Source organism: Pinus tabuliformis, chromosome 6, assembly GCF_031772625.1.
Source record: "Pinus tabuliformis cultivar Carrire ecotype Pingquan chromosome 6, CPIR1, whole genome shotgun sequence".
NCBI lineage: Eukaryota > Viridiplantae > Streptophyta > Pinopsida > Pinales > Pinaceae > Pinus > Pinus tabuliformis.
The window spans coordinates 855,798,630-855,811,574 of NC_142292.1; positions in this window are offsets into that span (position 1 = coordinate 855,798,630).

Here is a 12,945-nt window from a genome sequence, read left to right on the forward strand (position 1 = left end):
AATCCTAATTATATTAATATATCAAAAAGGAGTTATATCTGTACAGTGTTAATTGAAGACACTTTCAAAAAATAACGAAGTGCTCATCAACTATCACATAATCATCACAAACTTGTAGAAAGTGTTAATAACATATACTATCTTGGCATATACATATAATTGGAGACCATATTTCATTTATATAATTACAAAAAAACACTCAAAGTGATAGTAGGAACTATGATTATATAGGCTCATCGTCCACCCAGTGACCATGGATGGATTCTTCTTGATGATGAACTTTTGATTTGGTGACCAACTAGACCCTCGAGTCTAATTCTAGGATTTGCTTGGAGAGAGAGTATGCGATAATGTTCTTGTGCATGAAGAGATTGTCAAAAGTAATGTGAGAAAAGAGGTCAATCATACAGTGAGTATTTCTAAAGAGAGGAAAGATAACAAAGTTGTTGAGCATGTAGATGCCTTATCCAACTAATCACAATCTTAGAATCCTCATAAACATACAACTGTCGAATATTTTGTTCAATAAAATTATTCAAAAGTAGTTTTAGAACCATCATCTTAGTCGAATTATTTGTAGCTAGACCCCATCCTGCCTTGAAGGAGAAATAATGATGTTATAATAAGAAAAGAATGCCCTCAACCCCACTTCCTTGGTGGATTTTTGGTGCTTCCCTATCAAATAATGCTTATGGGAGGTCTGTTTGAGTGGGAATGTCTACGTGAGGAGTGGAGGAGGGGGGAAGATAAATAAAAGCATCTGAGCATAAGATTGCAAGGCTATGAGAAGCTACCTTAATATCAACTAGAGGTTTATCTTTAAAAATTGCATGATTACACTCAAGCCAGATACGCCAAGCATAAATGAAGGGGAGACCCTAGAGGTTCTATTGAAGATGTGCAAAAAACCAATGTTGTAAGTAGGATATAATTGTATCACCATCGCAAAGAAATTTTTTATGCGAAAGTTAGCACAGGTTTTCCTAAATGGACTTGGAAAAGGGACAAGTGATAAAGATGTGATAAATAGATTTAACCTCGAGATGACAATGAGCATATCTAGGCCCATAAAAAAAATTCTTTTTAAGGTTGTCCTAAGTAGGGACCTTGTTATTTATCATATGCCACATGAATAAATTTGCTTTTCCAGGGCACTTGACCTTCCATTTCCTTTTTCCCCACCAAGTCTAAGTAGCCTTAAGAGAGTTAGATACATTATTGACATAACCAACATTGGGGGTATATCAACTGGTTGTATGGAAGGTCTAAAATAGACTTTCCATTGACTCAGATAGTGATATATGGCTCATCGGAAGAGGCCAAGCGAATTTTTTTGAGAGAGCTACCCATTTTTCTATAATACCCAATTCTTGACTAGATGCCCACACTTGAGGCCCCCCATTTTGTGGGCAACACAAGATATTCTTGAGATGGAAAATTTTGTGATCATTTAAAAACATAATTAACTCTTTAGGCATAAGGGAGTACTGTTTATATCCAACCTAGGAATATCTACCAACAAGGAGGTCAGCCCCATTTCCAATATGCCAACAAAGGCTAGATGTGATGAGAGTAAAGGAAACAATGATAGCTGATCCTACTAATGGAGAAGGGGCAGATGAACAAATCCAATCATATAATCGACAAGGAGAAACATACTTCTTATATATGCATTTTCCCCAGAGCTCCTCACCTGAAATAAATCTCTAAGCACTCTTAGCTGCTAATGCTGATGAAAACAAAACATGATCTTTCAAGGCAAAACCCCCAAGCTTTTTTAGGAAAGTGATTGAATTCCACAAGGCCATAGACAAGGGACCCTTATCCTCTTTTCCTACCTAAATAAAATGAATGGAGATTTGCTTGATTCTTTAAATAATCTCATTTAGAATCTAGGGCTAAATGTCCCTGAAAACTGGGATAAATTCAATAAAATTTTGATGAGTACTAATATGCCTACATAGGAAATCCATTTGTTGCACTAGATCTTGATTATTTTTTTTAATTTTTGAAACAAGCCATAGCCAATCAACTTTTTGTAATTATTTGGCTTGAGTGTAAACCCTAAATATTTGAAACCACCATAAATGTCCTCTAATTTTGCTTCTAGAATCTTGGCCAACTACTACTTGGCCTGGCCCTAGATACTGTAGTAGAAAAAACATGAATTATCTAAATTAATGAGGATCCTAGTGGCCTTACAAAAATCCTTCAGAATAATCTTTAAACATTAAATATAGTGGATGTTTGCTTAGCATGGAATAAGAATTTCATCCACAAAAAGAAGGTGAGAGATGTAAAGGTCCACACCTATTTGAATACCTTTGAAAAATATTCAAGAATATGCCTAAGAAATAAGATTTCAGCAACCAAGAGAAAAAAATAGGGAGGATAAAGGGCATCTTTGCCTCAGATCCTATCCTCCATGAAAGAAATATAAAGTTGCGCCATTAATCAATAATGCAAATGACGAGGAATTGATGCAACTATAGATCCAGGAAACAAAATCATGATGAAACCCAAGGTGAAAAAGGAGGAGATGAATGAACAACCAATTTACATGATGAAATGATTTTCATAGATCTACCTTGTACACCATATCCTTTTTTTGTTTATTTATGAATTGCATGAAGACTTTCTTGAGCAAGACCAATGGTGTCAGGAATTTGTTGGCCATGTAGAAAACCAAATTTTTCTAGAGAAACATGGTTAGAAAGCGTAATTTTGATATGGGAATGAATGATCTTTGAAATAACTTTATAAATGGAATTATAGAGAGAGATGCGGTGAAAGTGATCAAAACATGCGAGCTTGTCAATTTTTGGAATCATAGAAATGAAGGTGGTGTTAGAGGGAGCTAGAATATGACCATTTTTCCTGGAATATTCCACCACTTGTTGAAGGTCCTTCCCTATAAAATCAAAGAAATCTATGTAGAATTCTATTGAAAAACCATCCAAATTAGGTCCCTTCCCTTTTTGGAAAACTTGTAAGGTAGTTTCCAACTCCTCCAAAGATATTTATACATGAGAAAGTCATTGTCTTCATCCTCGACACACCTTCGTAAATAAGAGGAAATGCTAAGCAGATGATCAACAATTACTCCTCTATCATCCCTGAAGCGGTTCTTGAAGTGTGTAACACCTATCTCAATGATATCTTAGAAGGAGGTGGTTGATGAATATTATTCCTTGTCAAAAGACCAGACCGTGTTTATTGCTTTTTCCATGATTGTAAAATTGGTGAAAACAATTGGTATTTTCATCACCATCTTGTAGTTAAAGGTCCCTTCTCTTCATCTACCACTCCTTTTCATGACCTAGGAGGATGGAATGTTTCTTCTTTTCCATATCCAACATAAGGGATTTCTGCTCCTCTTCGTGTGAACCACAATTCTCTCCTTCTAGGATCACTCTAATTTGTGATTCCAAATAAACCAATCACTTTGAGTCCAATTCTATCTTCCTTCTTCCCCAAGTTATAGCAGTGGCCTTTACCCTTTTGAGTTTTCCTGAAATTTTAAAGGAGGTTGTTAGAAAGTGTTGTCATTGATGTCAAATGTGTTGATGTAAAAGGAATTGAGGTCAAAATTGTTGATGCCAATGGTGTTGTCATTGATGTCAAAGGAATTGGAATTTATGTCAAAGGATGTTCCTAAGGAGTGTTATAGTAGCTACAAACTTTAGTAAAGAACCATCATAGTAGCAGGCTATGTGAAGAAGATATAAAATATTATACCCTTGGTGGTTGGATGGCCTGGGCTTTGAGTGAATTTTTTCCTCAGGATATTATATCATAAGATTTTGGAAGTGGTATAGGTGGATAGTGCTCAGAAATATCTTCCTAATAGTATATCGAAGTTAGATAAAGAATGCTTGGATAAAAAGTTATTACTAGTCAAATTTTCCATGCCAAAAGGGTCAATGGTTTAGGCCAAAGTTAGTGTTGGTTTTGGTCATCTCCAAAAGTAACAGAAGATTAGAGTTTTCCCAAAGTTGGTGGAAGGGCCCTGCAATTAAGTCAGCATACAAGTGGTACAAGTGTGGACCAAGAAAAATCTTAGGAGAGGCTACGTGGGAGATCCCAAAAGGGGACACATCACCTCAAAAGTATTCCCCAAGAATTTCAAAGGAGCACAAGGCCAAACATCTGGGGAAAAGATTTCGAGGTGAGCTGGTAAATAGCAAATACAAGGCGAGGCCATATTAGACACATCATCCCAGAGGTATATCCTCGGAAGTTTAAAAGGGAGCCCAGTTCAAAATGCCTGGGGAGACAACATCGAGGAGATGAAAAAGTTCCAGTTCGGTGCCACAAAAATTCCCATCTGACCTATTTATTAAATAAATAATTAATTGAAAAACAAAGGCTCGAGACCCCCTCACCTTCGTATGATGACGTGGAAGATTGATAATGTGGACAAACCATAGGAGGACAGATGGCATGATTTTATTGGGGACATGGAGGGACATGGAACCACAGTGGCATGATGGCATCAGTGGGACACCTGGGGCAATGAGGACATGACACATGGCATGCAGATTTGGCATTTTTGGGAGGCCAAGTGGGCCAAAAATAGGTGATGTATGGTACCACACAATGAGTGACATGTGGCATCCTTGCACAGGTGGCAGACATGGTTTCACTGATGTAACCCCGATGGATTTTATATTGGTCTATGTGTAAATTTAAAGGTCCCACAAGACACGTCACCTTGGTCCCTAGAAATACAGGCACCCTAGAAATTTCAAAGTGAGTTACAAGGTTTATATTTGCAGTGATGAGGCACTGGGATGAGCTAGCAATTATAGGTGATAGAAGTGGACGACATGGACCAATCAAGAATTTCAGAGTGGAAGCATGACGAACTGTAGTGGACACATAGCCCTAGAAGAAATGACTGAAAGTTTTCAAGGGTTCATAGGCTAAAATTTCTAGTGATTTAACGTTCGGACATAGTGGTAGACGAGGTGCCAAATATAGTTGGACTAGCAGACTAATCCAAATTGCGCATGTTGAAGTAGGGGTGGTTCCGTAGGGACACATCACCCCTAAGGATTGACCTCCACATTTTGGAAACAAGAAATATCAAAATAAGGTCGGGGATTGAAGACACTCTTTAGGACTTGTTTTTGTGTGTGCGAAGTGACCAAGGGAACAAAGGTTTGTACACACAAGTTAAGCCCTCGGGGCTATATAGCAAAAGAGGCCAATAGGAGGTTATGCGTGATGGTTATTGTACTGTGAGACTGAGCACCTATGAGCTGAAACAATACATGAACAGGTCAAAAACTATGTTTTAAGAAAATAAATAAAGTCCTTGAGGCCATAACGTCCCACAACCATGATTGAAAGTTCTTATTGCAATGAATGAGTTGGTGACAATGAAATTTGGAAGTTTGGGCCATATTTGTTGATTTTCCACCAAATTGGCAATACACTAAACTTTTGGTAAGAGCACATGAAGGAGTTAGAAGCTATTTTGGTAGAGTATGATAATGACTATTTTGATATGTCCTTCATATATTGATTGTTCCTCTTACATGAATTATAGTTAAATTGTTTGAAAATTTTAATTTAGCAATAGTTGTATAATTTGGTCACATTATGGATCACCCCCTCTTAGTAGCGCCATAGTTTCTAAAAATTGGTATTAGAGCCTCAGGTCCCTTCAAGATTAGTTTAACAGTTGGAAGGAAGACTAGGAATCATGGAAAACTAAGACTAGATTATCTCAGATGGAGTTCCATTTTTAAATGGGTCAAATTATACAACTTGGAATGTAAGAATTATAATCTACTTACAATATCTTGATTTGGATATATGGAAATCTATGGAGAATGGTTTAAAAGACATCATGTTTAATGAATAATCCAAGGAGGAAATATTGAAACGATTGTCTAAGTCAAATCTGGAAAATGTGACCTATTGTGAGACTCCCAAAGAGACATGGAATGAATTGCAAACCATCTATGATAAAAACACTAGAGCTAAATGTGATATCAAGAGGCCTTCTCTGAATAATGGAGCTGACAAAGGTTCAAAGAGTACTAAATATCGTGAACCAAAATAAAAAGATGATTCCCTTGTATCAATAGGCCAAGATGTTGATCAACATACAAAGAATATCAAATATATGCAATCTACAAGTAAGTTATTGCTATGTTGTTATTGTAGAACAAGAGGTCATTTATCTTCTGGTTGCTCAATTGCAAGTTCTAATGAAAGAGACTGATGTTCATCTAGAACTAGTAAAGAAGGAACTACTTTGGTAGAAATAACATATCTAAACATTGTTCAAGAAGTTATCAGATACACCTATCGTAGAGAGGAAGATAGGATATCTCATGTGTCTATAGAAGAATCCGTAGACTGAGCAAGGGAATGAGTTATTGAACAAGATGTAAGTGAAATAGACACTGAGTGTGAATCTAGTAGCTCTTTAAATGAATTGGAGGATATGGAAGAAAAGATATATTTTAGAAGGAAACTCATATGGTTTTTTTAGGAGATAACGAACCTTAAAGCTATAAATTAGAAACTAGAAGCTGAGAATAACATATTAAAAAATCAGTTGTATAGATATCATATCTTTGATGCTTTGGTTGAGAATCAAAGCACCAAAATCAACCCTCATGTCAAAATTGTTTTGATTTTTGAAGGTGAATCAAGTAATGTTGCAACTCAACAACACAAAGAATGAGTTAAGAGTCATCCGAGATCCAATTCCCCACAATGGCTAGACAACACACTTAAAAATACAATGAATAATGAGCAAGACAAAGGTAATCAACCTCGATGTTTTAGTTGTGGAGTAGGACATTATGGATATAAGTTTCTAAAGAAGAAGAAATAGTTACTTGATAGGATTAGAAACACATAGTTTCAAACACAACAAGGAAGTGATCACCACAGTACAAAAAATCATCAGTGCAATTGAGTAAATGAGCTTACAAATCATGGAACCAAGTGGACACTTATAGTTGCATGCCCTTCCATAATGAGCTTTAGAATGTAAAAGTGTATCCAAGTCTAGGAAGGAGCTTATTCAAGGACCCTATTAAGTGGTTTCAACCTCTAAGGGGATTGCATGTCCAAGGCACATCCACCAAATGGTAGGTGGAATGTGATATAATGATGGAATAAAGTGGGGCATCAACGAAAAGCTCCAAGCCACATGACATAGTACAAGGGTAGCTAAATGATGGAAGGGCACTCTTAGGTGTATGAATGCATGAGGGAGAAACAGTGGTATATGAGTTACCCTAACCATTGTTTTCCACCCTTATTCATATGCCTTTTTCCTTTTATATGTTTTTATTTTGTAACAGCTCGGGGCTTCAAGGTATGAGAGAATGATATGTAAGATATAACAGTGAACACCCCATTAAGGTGGGAATTTCATCACCCACCAAGGGTTGGGTCAATCATGGGTTCCTTAATGATGTAAGGAGCCAATATGAGGGACCCTAGGAACCAAGGTGATGGCCATGATGATAGGGGTAGAGCTCATGTTTTTCTTTTTCCCATGAGCTAATTTTTTATGTCCTGGCCATATTTGGCATTTCATGGTATATTTCCTATTGAGAGTGGCCAAATTATGCTTTTTTTTATTTTTGCTGCATCAACCTTACGATCATCGTTCCAAGCCCTACACAAGGCATGGACGAGGGGATGGGGAGGCTAGATTCTTCTAGACCCAATGGACAAATGTGGACCTGGATGGGAAATATGGTGAATGGGTTCATAATAAGTAGAAGGGAGTGATGTATATGGTGTCGAGAAGCAGGACTATGTAGCCAAAATTGGGGTTTCCCATGTAGTGCCACCACTAAAGCTAGTAGCCAATAAAGGAAATCCCATGGGACTAGGATACAAGGTTAACCATTAAATTGGATAGAGGAGATAAGATTACAGACCAAGCCCACTCTTTCTGTCGAATCCCCCCACTAATCCATGGCCAAAAGTGTCAATGATCAGTAAAAAAAAAAAATACCCAATTACGCAATGAAAGCTCATACCTTCGGGATTGGAAGGCCCACCTTCAAACAAATGATCATATGGGCGAGGGAGCATATGGCTTGCTCAGGTAGCGGTTATAGTGGCACATTATGCTATTTAGTGGTTTTAAGGGGCTACGAGTTGTCGACTGAGGACCATATAGGAGAAAAATTGTCTCCTATGGGTATCACCCATATGTGGTGGGTAACATATAGCTCCAACTAGGACATGATCTCTTAGAAGAGTGAAAAAACGTGCTTGAACGGGGAGGTCACGAGAACACCAACAATCTCTTGGGACTGCAGACATCTTGCACATATCAAAGACCAAGCACACAAGGAAGCATGTTTTTGCGACATCTTATGATCACCCATGCTTATATTAGGCCATATAAATCAACAATAAATAAAATTTATTCTAAATGAAATTTTAATCTAAATTCCCCTACTCTATCATGATAAAAGAATATGATGTTAGTTATAATGTGAAAATCAACATGAAATGCATCCTACTCTAACATGTGTATTGCATAGTACAAGTACTAAGTGTAATCATAAAGCCAATGCATTCGGGGCATCACCAGATCAATGTAAACACATTTTTCCCATTGATTACTTATACAAAAAATCCTAGAAAAAAGATAGGAACAATCATATGGAGGTTAACCAGGGAGGGAGTTGGGAAAATAGAATGTCCACACATGGAGCATAACAGGAGAAGAGGGAAAAAAGGAATGCAATCTACTCCACAATATCCTTTATTCTAACCAAAAGATAGAGATGTCAACAATCAAGCTCATAAACCTCCGATGGATGGAAACCTCAGGCATATCTTCCCCATCATGGTCTTTATCATTTGTATCATGATTTATGGCTACCATAGGGTTATGACTAGAAGGAAAGGGAGACTGATGACATGGGGAGAAACAACAAATGGGTTACTCATGATGAACATACTCAGGTGTGAGAAAAAATTTCTTATTACAAAAAGGGTTGAGGAAAGGGTCCATGTGCAACTCAACTACAACCCCTAGATTGTTAAGAGGGACTAGGGTCCTATTGATATCATTGTCATTGGAGTCATAGATAAGGTCCTTGTTAAAACTATTCCAATGAACCTCCCATTTTCCTTCTTCAATATGTAACTAATCACTGATATCAAAGTTTGAAGGGTTTACGGGGTCAACTTCTCCAAGGTATTCAACGAGTGGAGTATCAATAATGTTAACCTCAACTTCACTTTTCATAAATTCATTCTCCCTATCACACATGTTCTTAAAATTATCTTCATCACCTTTTTTTCATGTGGACCCAGCGAGGACCCTCATTTCCGCTCATCATTTATATTCCAAAGGTTATGATGATGCTCAATGAATGATTCCTCTTAAATGTCTAATGCAAGGCATACTTGAAAATTTCTGAGAAAGCCATCAAAGAACTCCTCATAGATGAGATGCTCCTAAGTTCATGATTATGAAACCACGAATTATGACCATGGAGAGATCTCGTGAACAACAATATAAGGACATCCTGGTGGACCACTTTCTCCTTTGAAGTATTTGCAATAAATATTTCTACATGATCAATTAAGGAGAGTGGATCACCATCAAACATGGGCACCCCACGTACCATCCTCCCTGTGACATGATTTGGGTGCCCAAGGATGCTAGTGATGTCCAAAGAGGGAAAACCATTAAAGAAAGGCATCCTATTGAGATATGCATGTAAATTATGTAGGAATTTCTAAGGTATATTTAAATATGCCTAGAGAATGCTTGCTCCACCCTACAAGCACTGACCTTAAAATTCAGTGAAGAATCAAGGTTCGTTCTTCCAATGGAGTCGCCAAGAATGATATATTGATATTATTGTATGGGGAATAAGACACATGTCTTGTGTCCCTGGAAACAATGCCAAAAATGTTACCACTTAATTTAGTAGGGGTCCTAGGAGGGCTTCCAAAGGGACTACTACTAGATCAAGTGGAAACAATGGGATAAGGACCCACTGTCACCTCAGTCAATGTACCATGCTCTTTACAGTCTTTCACTGATGGGAGGAGTCCCAATATAAGGAAATCACTAGAATGATGAGGTAAATAACGATGCACAATGTGATTTCCAATGCCCATTCACTAGAGAGTCTCAGATAATAGATTTCTTGTTTTAGAAGAAGAAGAAGGGCACTCTAAAAAAGGCTAGAGGGAAGGATGACCTTGGGCTTAGGAATATTAAAAAATGATGAATGCCTAAGATCAAAACTTCCAAAATCCCTCACGTGTGATTGATGTGTTTATACTAGGGTTTAAAGTGAGGCAAGGATGGCTTATTCAATGGATGGATTCAATTAAAGTGTGATCTTTGGGAGAAGCTAAGGTGACTTTGCATGAAAATTCCCTTGAGAGAAATACTACAATAGACTAAGGGTTGAGAGATATACCGTGGTAAAGGCTCATCCAATTATTACCTATAGTTAAGAGAAAAGGTTTTGAATGATGAACTACAAAGGGAAAAGCTCCAAGGAATCCCCAACTCAAAGCAACTTAAAGGGTTCCCTCTTGGTGTGATAGCTAGGGCATAAATTTATTTGAAATTCCACCGTTGGAATTTGTTTAGAACTCAAGGATGCCCATAGGAGACATAAATAATGAAACTTGTCTAGACAGAATCTTAAAATTCCTCCACCCTAAAATTTTGCATAAAGACATATAAAATCTCCTTATCCTTAGGGGACAAAGAAAATGGAAGAAAACAGGTGAAAGAATGATATCTCATTAAGTTAATGTAATGACCAAGGATATAGGACCACTGCCTAGTCTATTGGGAGGATGGAGTCAAGAATGAGATTTATTTTCGGTTTAGTTATATCAAGGAGAATAATTGTAGCTTCGCATGCCTTAATGAAGTAGTTACCTAGATACAACAAGGATTTATACTTTGACTTGTCAAATAATAGAGTTTTAGGGTTAGATTTTCAAATACAACCCCTAGGATCATTCAAGTTTTCTTGCCCAATGAATAATGCATGCAATAGATCAATATTACGAAAGTGATTCATGATTTTCGCATAATTTAAAGCACAAGCAACAACATGATGCAATATTCCTTACATTAAACATGTAATAAAAATTTTGTATAAAAGAGAAACTTACATGGTAGTAAAAGTACATCCATCCATCACATTTTCAAGAGAGAAGCTCCAAAATAGAATAGCATTAACCCAAACATCAAAATGTATTAAAGAATCTCCAATTCGTCATCCAATAGCTATAGTGAAATTCTATAAGAAATAATAATCCAAATCCAAATGATGATGAGTTACAAATGAGGCCTCACTTGTATTTATATGAGCCTTTAATAGTTTAATGGCTCTAATTAGCCTAACAAACCCCTAAAAGTGTCTCTAATGTGTAAAATAAAACCCTAATTGGTGACAAGCCCACCAAATAACTCCATAATATGAAAAATAAGCCTCTCAAGGGGGCCGAAATGATAATACAATAGATAGGAGGGCCATTGGAAGACCTAGTGAAGTCTAACACGTGCCAAAATGGATGGAAGGGATCCAGAAATAGTGATGAAGGGGGTGGCCCCTTGATCTCTAGGAAAATGACTTGTGGTGCTCCCAAGTGGTTGTCGGGGAAAAACATCCTCATGGGTCCCCAAGTGGATCAAACAAGCCTGTATCCCATCTATAAGAGCTATAACAATGATGCAAGCCCTCCCTTTGTCTCCCAAGGTGAGAATAATCCTCATCTGGACCCTAGAACAACTGCCAAGTATATGGTACAAGTGTGTAACCAGCTAGGAAAGGTGGTCCAGCTATATCATCATCGTCAAATAAATGGAACACGAGCGAGCACTGAGTGGAGCTGAAGCATCCCATGATGTGTCTATCTACTCTCTGTTATAGTGGAGGACAATGGATCTCGCCACTCACCCTACAAATTCCAATATGTCCCTCTAGAGGGATTGGACTCCATATAGACTAAACCCCAAGACAAAGACCCACCTATGATCCTATATAAGATCTAATGCATATCCTCACCTTCCAGTACAATAAATCATCAATGCAATTGAGTAAATGAGCTTACAAATCATGGAACCAAGTGGACACTTCATAGTGGCATGGCCTTCCATAATGGGCTTTAGAACATACAAGTGTCTCCAAGTTCAAAAATGAGGTTAATCAAGGACCCTATTAAGTGGTTTCGACCTCTAAGGAGAGTGATATGTTAATGGTATATCCAAAAAATATCAGGTGGCATTTGATATAATGATGGAATGAAGTGGGGCATCAACGAAAAGCTCCAAGCCACATGCCACAATACAAGGGTAGCTAAAGAAGGGAAGCCCACACTTGGGTGTATGAATGTAGGAGGGAGCAATCATTGTATATGAGTTACTCTAGCCATTGTTTTTCCACACTTCTTCATATGCCTTTTTCCTTATATAGATATTTCTTTTGTCACTACTTGGGGCTCTAGGGGATGAGAGCATGATAAGTAAGATAGAGCAGTGAATACGCCCTTAAGGTGGGGGAGTTCATCGCCCACCAAGGGTTGGGACAATCATGGGCTCCTTAATGGTTTAAGGGGCTAATATGAGGGACCCTAGGAACCAAGGTGATGGCCATGATGATAAGGGTAGAGCTCACGTTTGGATTTCTCCCACGAGCTAAATTTGTATGTCCCGATCATATTTTTGAATTTTATGGTACATTTCCTATTGAGAGTGGCCTAATTATGCTTTTTCTTTTCTTTTAGCTGCATTAACCTATGGGGAATCATTCTAGGCCCTACCCAAGGTGTGGACAAGGGGAGGGGGAGGCTAGCTCCGTGTGGATCTAATGGACAAATGTGGAATCAGATGGGAAATATGTTGAATGCGATTATAATGAGTGGAGGGGAGTGATGTGTATGGTGTCGGGAAGCGAGGTCATGCAA